General features: G+C 40.7%; 1 protein-coding gene across 2 annotated transcripts in view; it reads right to left on the reverse strand.

The window, feature by feature from the left end:
- CRHR2 (corticotropin releasing hormone receptor 2) overlaps positions 1–14,193 on the reverse strand; it is a 206,176-nt gene that overhangs the window by 91,444 nt on the left and 100,539 nt on the right. The gene's annotated exons all lie outside the window — the stretch shown is intronic.

Consider the following 14,193-nt stretch of genomic DNA (forward strand, 5'->3'; position numbering starts at 1 on the left):
AGGTAGTATTATAGTAGTTATATTCTTGTACATAGGAGTAGTATTATAGTAGTTATATTCTTGTACATAGGAGCAGTATTATAGTAGTTATATTCTTGTACATAGGAGTAGTATTATAGTAGTTATATTCTTGTACATAGGAGTAGTATTATAGTAGTTATATTCTTGTACATAGGAGTAGTATTATAGTAGTTATATTCTTGTACATAGGAGTAGTATTATAGTAGTTATATTCTGGTACATAGGAGTAGTATTATAGTAGTTATATTCTTGTACATAGGAGGTAGTATTATAGTAGTTATATTCTTGTACATAGGAGCAGTATTATAGTAGTTATATTCTTGTACATAGGAGTAGTATTATAGTAGTTATATTCTTGTACTTAGGGGGCAGTATTATAGTAGTTATATTCTTGTACATAGGGACAGTATTATAGTAGCTAATGGTTTACTACAGTTGTATACAGTCAGCTACACATTCTGGGCTCCAGACTGTAACAAACCCTCAGCAGTGAGATGTTTTAGGTCTAAATTGTTTTTGAGCATCTGGTTACAAACCATAAATAATTTTAAAAAATCAAACATAAACTCTATTAGAATTCTGCAGGATATTTCTCTGTCTACCATTGCTGATGATTTTTGCTCACTTGTCAGCTTCTACTCTCTATATTCTGTGATTTATGACTTCTACACCTCTTAGCGGTAGTTTGCTGATCTTCTCCTGTCATTATTGTATTCCTTATCTGAACCTCCGCAGGATCCTGATACAGAGTCTCACTATGAGCTCGCTCTAGCGTCTTACCCCATGACCCATAGAGAGACTGCGGCACCTGGGAATTGTGATAACAACAATGTATTTGTCCATTCTTACACTCAGAGTCTGTGCCATGGACTGACCTGTGTATAAGTGTACGGTATATCAGAACAAGAGTATATATCTCCTGGGAGAGGAGATGGACACAGAAGTAAACAGTGGCGACATTACTAATACTGAGTGCAATGGCCTGGTGTCTACATTACAGTAAAATGGTCAAAGTTGATTTCATTGTCAGCTAAACATTTATCACTTAATATATATGGAGATGTAACAGATACAGTAGAGAGACAAATAGAAAGGATGGAGATATGGAGGTATATACAGGCTGTGTATGGTATATAGCAGTACATTTACCACAGATGTTACACCTGTAGTCTGGATACAAGATGAGATACGGCAGGACATGGAGGTATATACAGGCTGTGTATGGTATATAGCAGTACATTTACCACAGATGTTACACCTGTAGTCTGGATACAAGATGAGATACAGCAGGACATGGAGGTATATACAGGCTGTGTATGGTATATAGCAGTACATTTACCACAGATGTTACACCTGTAGTCTGGATACAAGATGAGATACGGCAGGACATGGAGGTATATACAGGCTGTGTATGGTATATAGCAGTACATTTACCACAGATGTTACACCTGTAGTCTGGATACAAGATGAGATACGGCAGGACATGGAGGTATATACAGGCTGTGTATGGTATATAGCAGTACATTTACCACAGATGTTACACCTGTAGTCTGGATACAAGATGAGATACGGCAGGACATGGAGGTATATACAGGCTGTGTATGGTATATAGCAGTACATTTACCACAGATGTTACACCTGTAGTCTGGATGCAAGATGAGATACGGCAGGACATGGAGGTATATACAGGCTGTATGGTATATAGCAGTACATTTACCACAGATGTTACACCTGTAGTCTGGATACAAGATGAGATACAGCAGGACATGGAGGTATATACAGGCTGTGTATGGTATATAGCAGTACATTTACCACAGATGTTACACCTGTAGTCTGGATACAAGATGAGATACAGCAGGACATGGAGGTATATACAGGCTGTGTATGGTATATAGCAGTACATTTACCACAGATGTTACACCTGTAGTCTGGATACAAGATGAGATACGGCAGGACATGGAGGTATATACAGGCTCTGTATGGTATATAGCAGTACATTTACCACAGATGTTACACCTGTAGTCTGGATACAAGATGAGATACAGCAGGACATGGAAGTATATACAGGCTGTGTATGGTATATAGCAGTACATTTACCACAGATGTTACACCTGTAGTCTGGATACAAGATGAGATACGGCAGGACATGGAGGTATATACAGGCTCTGTATGGTATATAGCAGTACATTTATCACAGATGTTACACCTGTAGTCTGGATACAAGATGAGATACAGCAGGACATGGAGGTATATACAGGCTGTGTATGGTATATAGCAGTACATTTACCACAGATGTTACACCTGTAGTCTGGATACAAGATGAGATACAGCAGGACATGGAGGTATATACAGGCTGTGTATGGTATATAGCAGTACATATACACAGATGTTACACCTGTAGTCTGGATACAAGATGAGATACGGCAGGACATGGAGGTATATACAGGCTGTGTATGGTATATAGCAGTACATTTACCACAGATGTTACACCTGTAGTCTGGATACAAGATGAGATACGGCAGGACATGGAGGTATATACAGGCTGTGTATGGTATATAGCAGTACATTTACCACAGATGTTACACCTGTAGTCTGGATACAAGATGAGATACAGCAGGACATGGAGGTATATACAGGCTGTGTATGGTATATAGCAGTACATTTACCACAGATGTTACACCTGTAGTCTGGATACAAGATGAGATACAGCAGGACATGGAGGTATATACGGGCTGTGTATGGTATATAGCAGTACATTTACCACAGATGTTACACCTGTAGTCTGGATACAAGATGAGATACAGCAGGACATGGAGGTATATACGGGCTGTGTATGGTATATAGCAGTACATTTACCACAGATGTTACACCTGTAGTCCGGATACAAGATGAGATACGGCAGGACATGGAGGTATATACAGGATCTGTATGGTATATAGCAGTACATTTACCACAGATGTTACACCTGTAGTCTGGATACAAGATGAGATACGGCAGGACATGGAGGTATATACAGGCTCTGTATGGTATATAGCTGTACATTTACCACAGATGTTACACCTATAGTCTGGATACAAGATGAGATACGGCAGGACATGGAGGTATATACAGCCTGTGTATGGTATATAGCAGTACATTTACCACAGATGTTACACCTGTAGTCTGGATACAAGATGAGATACGGCAGGACATGGAGGTATATACAGCCTGTGTATGGTATATAGCAGTACATTTACCACAGATGTTACACCTGTAGTCTGGATACAAGATGAGATACGGAAGGACATGGAGGTATATACAGGTTGTTTATGGTATATAGCAGTACATTTACCACAGATGTTACACCTGTAGTCTGGATACAAGATGAGATACGGCAGGACATGGAGGTATATACAGGCTGTGTATGGTATATAGCAGTACATTTACCACAGATGTTACACCTGTAGTCTGGATACAAGATGAGATACGGCAGGACATGGAGGTATATACAGGCTCTGTATGGTATATAGCTGTACATTTACCACAGATGTTACACCTGTAGTCCGGATACAAGATGAGATACGGCAGGACATGGAGGTATATACAGGATCTGTATGGTATATAGCAGTACATTTACCACAGATGTTACACCTGTAGTCTGGATACAAGATGAGATACGGCAGGACATGGAGGTATATACAGGCTCTGTATGGTATATAGCTGTACATTTACCACAGATGTTACACCTGTAGTCTGGATACAAGATGAGATACGACAGGACATGGAGGTATATACAGCCTGTGTATGGTATATAGCAGTACATTTACCACAGATGTTACACCTGTAGTCTGGATACAAGATGAGATACGGAAGGACATGGAGGTATATACAGGCTCTGTATGGTATATAGCAGTACATTTACCACAGATGTTACACCTGTAGTCTGGATACAAGATGAGATACAGCAGGACATGGAGGTATATACAGGCTGTGTATGGTATATAGCAGTACATTTACCACAGATGTTACACCTGTAGTCTGGATACAAGATGAGATACAGCAGGACATGGAGGTATATACAGGCTGTGTATGGTATATAGCAGTACATTTACCACAGATGTTACACCTGTAGTCTGGATACAAGATGAGATACAGCAGGACATGGAGGTATATACAGGCTGTGTATGGTATATAGCAGTACATTTACCACAGATGTTACACCTGTAGTCTGGATACAAGATGAGATACAGCAGGACATGGAGGTATATACAGGCTGTGTATGGTATATAGCAGTACATTTACCACAGATGTTACACCTGTAGTCCGGATACAAGATGAGATACAGCAGGACATGGAGGTATATACAGCCTGTGTATGGTATATAGCAGTACATTTACCACAGATGTTACACCTGTAGTCTGGATACAAGATGAGATACGGCAGGACATGGAGGTATATACAGGCTGTGTATGGTATATAGCAGTACATTTACCACAGATGTTACACCTGTAGTCTGGATACAAGATGAGATACGGCAGGACATGGAGGTATATACGGGCTGTGTATGGTATATAGCAGTACATATACACAGATGTTACACCTGTAGTCTGGATACAAGATGAGATACGGCAGGACATGGAGGTATATACAGGCTGTGTATGGTATATAGCAGTACATTTACCACAGATGTTACACCTGTAGTCTGGATACAAGATGAGATACGGCAGGACATGGAGGTATATACAGGCTCTGTATGGTATATAGCTGTACATTTACCACAGATGTTACACCTGTAGTCCGGATACAAGATGAGATACGGCAGGACATGGAGGTATATACAGGATCTGTATGGTATATAGCAGTACATTTACCACAGATGTTACACCTGTAGTCTGGATACAAGATGAGATACGGCAGGACATGGAGGTATATACAGGCTCTGTATGGTATATAGCTGTACATTTACCACAGATGTTACACCTATAGTCTGGATACAAGATGAGATACGGCAGGACATGGAGGTATATACAGCCTGTGTATGGTATATAGCAGTACATTTACCACAGATGTTACACCTGTAGTCTGGATACAAGATGAGATACGGAAGGACATGGAGGTATATACAGGTTGTGTATGGTATATAGCAGTACATTTACCACAGATGTTACACCTGTAGTCTGGATACAAGATGAGATACGGCAGGACATGGAGGTATATACAGGCTGTGTATGGTATATAGCAGTACATTTACCACAGATGTTACACCTGTAGTCTGGATACAAGATGAGATACGGCAGGACATGGAGGTATATACAGGCTCTGTATGGTATATAGCTGTACATTTACCACAGATGTTACACCTGTAGTCCGGATACAAGATGAGATACGGCAGGACATGGAGGTATATACAGGCTCTGTATGGTATATAGCTGTACATTTACCACAGATGTTACACCTGTAGTCTGGATACAAGATGAGATACGACAGGACATGGAGGTATATACAGCCTGTGTATGGTATATAGCAGTACATTTACCACAGATGTTACACCTGTAGTCTGGATACAAGATGAGATACGGAAGGACATGGAGGTATATACAGGTTGTGTATGGTATATAGCAGTACATTTACCACAGATGTTACACCTGTAGTCTGGATACAAGATGAGATACGGCAGGACATGGAGGTATATACAGGCTGTGTATGGTATATAGCAGTACATTTACCACAGATGTTACACCTGTAGTCTGGATACAAGATGAGATACGGCAGGACATGGAGGTATATACAGGCTCTGTATGGTATATAGCAGTACATTTACCACAGATGTTATGTTGGTGACGTCCCTCGTGGTTCCATATCTGGTGGACTGGTGATAAATATGGTGACCGGGCAGGACCAGGACGTGATGTGACCTTGTTTGTGTGTGGGTGAGGATTTTCCTGTTGGTGACACATATGGCGGTGGCCTAATGTCCCCTACATATCACTTTTATTGGCAGTGTGTTACTCCACAGCACATACAGGATTTCATCACTCACCACGAGGCCTCCATACTCCACACCGGCCTACATCAGATCCCAGCCAGACTCTGGATCCATCACTATTGGCTTTGCGGTTTCAGTCCGTACGGTCCAGAATTATCATTCATGACACCGCTACAGATGAAGGTGATGGATTCTCTTTGTCAATAGCTGGACATGTAATGGGCCGTGACACTAAATGAACTTCTGCTAAGTGCCAGAATATGATCGGAGCAGAGACAGGGAGTACAATGAAGGCGCCCCCTGTGTTTGGATGGTGGACTTAAATACTGCAGGACCTGCTTGTGTCTGTCAGTGGATCCAACAAACCTTTCTGCTGGTGATATGTCTGAACTGTGCCCTCATCTAAGCCGAAACCCCCAAACAGAGCGGCCTAGATGGCGGTAATTCATCAAAAGGATCCAACCGGGCAAACTCTCTTTGTGCATAGCAGAGTCATGCTTAGTAGTCAACAATCTCCCCCCAAGAGATACACTACCCAAAAGACGCCATTAAGAGCCTTTTTATAGGGCAGAACACGTTTACGCCCTCTTGTGGCCAGACTCAGTATCTTATCAAACCTATGATCATTTATATATCTGGCTGAGACAGAACCGCAAGACCAGTCGTACAGTGATCGGACATTTCTATTATTATTGTCAGTGACTGCCCTTTGTACGGACGGAGCAGCATCTATCGATTCCTACTGCAAGTCGCTCCATCCATAGATCCTTCCAGCACCGAGTGTCAGCTCCTAAACATATGAAGTACAAGATATACGGCTATATACTACATGGTGAATGCATCAGATTTAGGTGACTGTCCCTTTAATAACCATTCGGAAGGCTGACACCGTGTGACTTGCTACAAAGGTGAGAGAAGATAAAAGTTACATATTAAAATGTAATAACAGACGACTTCCTCAATCAGATTTATCAGGATCAACAATCACTTACGGAAATTAGGTGGTGACCTACATAGGGCGAAACGCCATCAAATGCATGGAAGGATCTACTGAGAATGGTTAGAACGAGGGGACGGTTATGGAACTACAAGTCTCATCATGTCCAGTCCAAAATCGAAAATTCTGAAGGATTGTTTTTTTCTCACCAATTCCAGGGTGACAGGAGTCCTCCGAACATGGGAGGGGAAAGATGTCAGCCCAACCACAAAGAATGGATGGACGTATCTCAATAACCTTTCTGCTGATACACTTCATCTTGTCGCGCTAATATTTGACATCGGCGTCTGCAATATTCGTTAACTGAACCAACCAAAGTCCACCCCGCATACCCCGACCCACCTCTACCCTTGACCCTGGGGACAATGTGAGCGTATAGAACACAAAGGACACCAAAAGAGATCACCAGAACTGTCCAAAACAAAAAGGAAACCACAGTACGAATATAATACCGCCATATAACATCCGAACAGGGGAACCATGTCAGAGCTGTATATACACACACGTGGACAACATTGTTGGTCCTCTCGTGACAGAAATAACTGGAATCTGACAGAAAGCTATAAGAAATAAAAATTCTATGTAAATGAGTAAACGAAAGTCAGACTTTGCTTTTCGCTTCAACAGAATAAAAAAAAAAAAAAACCCTCATGACACGGCCTGGACAGAGATGACGGTTCAGTAACTTAATATTTGGTTGCACAACCTTTTGAGGCGATCACTGCGATCAGACGATTCCTGTAACTGTCAATGAGACTTCTGCACCTCTCAGCAGGGATTTTGGCCCCCTCCTCTTGAGCAAACTGCTCCAGTTGTCTCGGGTGTGAAAGGGCCTTCTCCAGATGACAGGTTTCAGCTCCTTCCAAAGATGCTCAATAGGATTTAGGTGCGGGCTCATAGAAGCCACTTCAGAATAGTCCAATGTTCTCCTCTTAGCCATTCTTGGGGGGTTTAGCTGTGTGTTTTGGGTCATTATCCTGTTGCAAGACCCAGGACCTGCAACTAAGGCCAAGCTTTCTGACCACATTTCTCTCTAGAATCCCTTGATACAGTGTTGGCCAAAAGTATTGGCACCCGTGCAATTCTGTCAGATAATACTCCTGTTCTTCCAGATAATGATTGCAGTCACAAATTCTTTGGTATTTTCTTCATTTAATTTTTCTTCAATTGGAAAACCACAAAAAGAATTGTCAAAAAGCCAAATTGGATATAATTCCACAGCAAACATAAAAATGGGGTGGACAAAAGTATTGGCACTGTTTGAAAAATCATGTGATGCTTCTGTAATTTGTGTAATTAACAGCACCTGTTACTTACCTGAGGCACCTAACAGGTGGTGGCAATAACTAAATCACACTTGCAGCCAGTTGAAATGGATTAAAGTTGACTCCACCTCTGTCCTGTGTCCTTGTGTGACCACATTGAGCATGTAGAAAAGAAAGAAGACCAAAGAACTGTCTGAGGACTTGAGAAGCAAAATTGTGAGGAAGCCTGAGCAATCTCAAGGCTACAAGTCCATCTCCAAAGCCCTGAATGTTCCTGTGTCTACCGTGCACAGTGTCATCAAGAAGTGTAAAGCCCATGGCCCTGTGGCTAACCTCCTGAGATGTGGACGCAAAAGAAACATTGGCGAGAGATTTCACCGCAAGATTGTGCGGATGGCGGATAAAGAACCTCGACTAACATCCAAACAAGTCCAAGCTGCCCTGCAGTCCGAGGGTACAACAGTGTCACCCCGTACTATCCAGCGTCAGCGTCTGAATGAGAAGGGACTGTATGGTAGGAGACCCAGGAAGACCCCACTTCTTACCCAGAGACATAAGCCAGGCTGGAGTTTGCCAAAACTTACCTGAGAAAGCCAAAACCGTTCTGGAAGAATGTTCTCTGGTCAGAGGAGACAAAAGTAGGAAAAGGCCTCAACATAGAGATTACAGGAAAAAGAGAAGAAGACGCCCCCTACTGTCAGACATGGCGGAGGTCCCTGATGGTTTGGGGTGGCTTTGCTGCCTCTGGCACTGGACTGCTTGACCGTGTGCATGGCATTATGAAGTCTGAAGACGACCAACACATTGTGCAGCATCATGTAGGGCCCAGTGTGAGAAAGCGGGGTCTCCCTCAGAGGTCAGGGCTCTTCCAGCAGGACAAGGACCCAAAACACACTTCAGGTCAGCACTAGAAAATGGTGGTGAGAGAAAGCCCTGGAGACTTGTAAAGTGGCAGCAATGAGTCCAGCCCTGAATCCCATAGAACACCTGTGGGGGAGGGGGAGAGATCTCTTGGTGGCAGTTTGGAGAAGGCCCCCTTCACATCTCAGGGGGGACCGCGAGCAGGAGCCAAAGAAGAAGAAGGGTCTAAGATTCCAGCAGAGCCTTGTAAGAAACTCATTGCTGGTTAGCGGAAGCGGTTGTGCGCAGTTATTGTGTCTAAAGGTTGTGCGACCAAGTATTAGGCTGAGGGCGCCAATACTTCTGTCCGCACCAGTTTTGGAGTTTTGTGTAAAATGATCAATGATGTGACTTTTTTTTCATTCTCTTTTGTGTTTTTTCATTGCAAGCAAAATAAATGAAGATATTACCAAAGAGTTTGTGCTTGTAATCATTATCTGGGGGACACCGAGGATTATCTGACAGAACTGCAGGGGGGACAATAGTTTTGGCCAACACTGTAAGTGATGTATTGGTTATTCTATAGGTTCAGTCTGTGATGTGTATACGGTATTTTTCTATAGGTCACAGTACTGTATATATCACTTGCTATGACATGAGTGCAGTTTAGCAGTGATTGTGACCCTGACTCATCTGTAAACTGAAATGCCTTCTCGGGTATTATACACATTATGACACGTCTCATTACACTCCGGAGTTTTCCTAGTAACGTTGTATCCAGCAGAATATTCATCACTCCCTGAGCAGCAGTAAATTTTGGATGGGGGCGTTAGGGAGATGAAGTGTAGGCAGATAGTACAAGTGGGAAGGGGGTAATCTAGTCCTTGTGTGACTGTGCGTACACCTGTCCATCACTGCTGCCCTGAGTGTGTGAGGAGGGTACAGGTCCGGCCCCGCTCACACCTACATCTGCATCCTATCAAAAGTCAAAAATTCTTTCCAGAATATATAGAAAAGAATATATATCATTCTTTTCCAGAATGATATAGGGGCAGGGCAATACTTAGTGGCTTACAGATTTGAGGATAGATAGATAGATAAATAGATAGATAGGAGATACATAGATAGATAGATAGATAGATAGATAGATAGATAGATAGATGATAGATAGATAGATAGATAGATAGATAGATAGATAGATAGGAGATAGATAGATAGATAGATAGATAGATAGATAGATAGGAGATAGATAGATAGATAGATAGATAGATAGATAGATAGATAGGAGATAGATAGATAGATAGATAGATAGATAGATAGATAGATAGATAGGAGATGGATAGATAGGAGATAGATAGATAGATAGATAGATAGATAGGAGATAGATAGATAGATAGATAGATAGATAGGAGATAGATAGATAGATAGATAGATAGATAGATAGATAGATAGGAGATAGATAGATAGATAGATAGATAGATAGATAGATAGATAGGAGATCTGGCCGTGGCCCTATAAGAAGTTCCTGTATAAGTCATTGGGTGCCGCTCAGTCCCCGGCTCTCACTGCAGTTGCCCCCCTGGATTATTCGGCAGCCATCTGCCCCCCGCCCAGACACTCTGCACCCCATGAAGAGCTCTGCGAAATCTCCCTAATTGTTTCCATCATTACAGGGCCCAGATCCCTGCAATCAGCACCGGGGTGTCAGGCAGAAGGAAATGAGGTGTAATTACTGCTCCAGTCACACCACAAGCTGCAAGAGCTGACACTGCGGAGGGGCACGGCTGGTACTACTAAGTGACTCCAGCACTACACATGGGGTTATTATGTAACTCTTGGGGTCTGCATAGCTTTTGCACTCCATAAATTCTCAAATAACAAACTCCCCTCTGCTACACGTCTCCTTTCATTCTCTGGAGCTTTACTTGTCATTCATCACCAGGATATAAAATAATCGGAGGACATTACTGGCAGTCCCATGTAACACACAGATAACGCATTGTACTCTGATACTACTCATAGGCTGCTCAATCCGACTGTGCCAGTGACAAACTCAACCCTGCTACATCTAACTATAAGGATAGGAGAGTGGGACAATGCAGCATCTGAGGACACCTGGGGCAACAAGTGTCATAAGGGGCAAGAGATCTGGGACACCAAACACCCCGGCACTTGCCCCTATTGGTCAGTAGGTGACACTATTGGGGTCTGTCATGTAATGATGAGGAGGAGGAGAAGAAGGATCTGCTGCAGTCAGTATGGCAACCCGGGATTCTGCTGCTGTAAGGGGCACGATTGTCTATAGACAGAGATTGGACAACCAGGGCTGAAGCCAAGAGACAAATAGATATGAGATAGAGATAGATAGATAGATAGATAGATAGATAGATAGATAGATAGATAGATAGGAGATAGATAGATAGATAGATAGATAGATAGATAGATAGATAGGAGATAGATAGATAGATAGATAGATAGATAGATAGGAGATAGATAGATAGATAGGAGATAGATAGATAGATAGATAGATAGATAGATAGATAGATAGGAGATAGATAGATAGATAGATAGATAGATAGATAGATAGATAGGAGATAGATAGATAGATAGATAGATAGGAGATAGATAGATAGATAGATAGATAGATAGATAGATAGGAGATAGATACATAGATAGATAGATAGATAGATAGATAGATAGATAGATAGATAGGAGATAGATACATAGATAGATAGATAGATAGATAGATAGATAGATAGATAGATAGGAGATAGATAGATAGATAGATAGATAGATAGATAGATAGGAGATAGATACATAGATAGATAGATAGATAGATAGATAGATAGATAGATAGATAGGAGATAGATAGATAGATAGATAGGAGATAGATACATAGATAGATAGATAGATAGATAGATAGATAGATAGATAGATAGGAGATAGATAGATAGATAGATAGATAGATAGATAGGAGATAGATAGATAGATAGATAGATAGATAGATAGATAGATAGGAGATAGATAGATAGATAGATAGATAGATAGATAGGAGATAGATAGATAGATAGATAGATAGATAGATAGATAGGAGATAGTTAGGAGATAGATAGATAGATAGATAGATAGATAGATAGGAGATAGATAGATAGATAGATAGATAGATAGATAGATAGGAGATACATAGATAGATAGATAGATAGATAGATAGATAGATAGATAGATAGATAGATACTGTAGATAGATAGATAGATAGATAGGAGATAGATAGATAGATACATAGATAGATAGATAGATAGATAGATAGATAGATAGATAGATAGATAGGAGATAGATACATAGATAGATAGATAGATAGATAGATAGATAGGAGATAGATAGATAGATAGATAGATAGATAGATAGATAGGAGATAGATAGATAGATAGATAGATAGATAGATAGGGAGATAGATAGATAGATAGATAGATAGATAGATAGATAGATAGATAGGAGATAGATAGATAGTAGATAGATAGATAGATAGATAGATAGGAGATAGATAGATAGATAGATAGATAGATAGATAGATAGGAGATAGATAGATAGTAGATAGATAGATAGATAGATAGATAGATAGGAGATAGATAGATAGATAGATAGATAGATAGATAGATAGGAGATAGATAGATAGATAGATAGATAGATAGGGAGATAGATAGATAGATAGATAGATAGATAGATAGATAGGAGATAGATAGTAGATAGATAGATAGATAGATAGATAGGAGATAGATAGATAGATAGATAGATAGGAGATAGATAGATAGATAGATAGATAGATAGATAGATAGGAGATAGTTAGGAGATAGATAGATAGATAGATAGATAGATAGATAGATAGATAGATAGGAGATAGTTAGGAGATAGATAGATAGATAGATAGATAGATAGATAGGAGATAGATAGATAGATAGATAGATAGATAGATAGGAGATAGATAGATAGATAGATAGATAGATAGATAGTAGATAGATAGATAGTAGATAGATAGATAGATAGATAGATAGATAGATAGATAGGAGATAGATAGATAGATAGATAGATAGATAGATAGGAGATAGATAGATAGATAGATAGATAGATAGATAGATAGATAGATAGGGAGATAGATAGGGAGATAGATAGATAGATAGATAGATAATTAGATAGATAGATAGATAGATAGATAGATAGATAGATAGATATATGGATAGATGATGGATAGATAGATAGATAGATAGATAGATAGATAGATGATGGATAGATAGATAGATAGATAGATAGATAGATAGATAGGAGAGAGATAGATAGATAGATAGATATATGGATAGATAGATAGATAGATAGATAGATAGATAGATAGATGGATATAAGGATAGATAGATAGATAGATAGATAGATAGATAGGAAATAGATGATAGATAGATAGATAGATAGATAGATAGATAGATAGATAGATAGAAGATAGATAGAATGGTCTATGGCACTGGTCTCTGGTCTATACAACTAGTCTCTGGTCTATGGCACTAGTCTCTGGTCTATGGCACTAGTCTCTGGTCTATGGCACTAGTCTCTGGTCTATGGCACTAGTCTCTGGTCTATGGCACTGGTCTCTGGTCTATGGCACTGGTCTCTGGTCTATGGCACTGGTCTCTGGTCTATGGCACTAGTCTCTGGTCTATGGCACTAGTCTCTGGTCTATGGCACTAGTCTCTGGTCTATGGCACTAGTCTCTGGTCTATGGCACTGGTCTCTGGTCTATGGCACTAGTCTCTGGTCTATGGCACTAGTCTCTGGTCTATGGCACTAGTCTCTGGTCTATGGCACTGGTCTCTAGTCTATGGCACTGGTCTCTGGTCTATGGCACTAGTCTCTGGTCTATGGCACTAGTCTCTGGTCTCTGGCACTAGTCTCTGGTCTATGGCACTAGTCTCTGGTCTCTGGCACTAGTCTCTGGTCTATGGCACTAGTCTCTGGTCTATGGTACTGGTCTCTAGTCTATGGCACTGGTCTCTGGTCTATGGCACTAGTCTCTGGTCTATGGCACTGGTCTCTGGTCTATGGCACTAGTCTCTGGTCTATGG

Source organism: Leptodactylus fuscus, chromosome 4, assembly GCF_031893055.1.
Source record: "Leptodactylus fuscus isolate aLepFus1 chromosome 4, aLepFus1.hap2, whole genome shotgun sequence".
NCBI classification, from domain to species: domain Eukaryota; kingdom Metazoa; phylum Chordata; class Amphibia; order Anura; family Leptodactylidae; genus Leptodactylus; species Leptodactylus fuscus.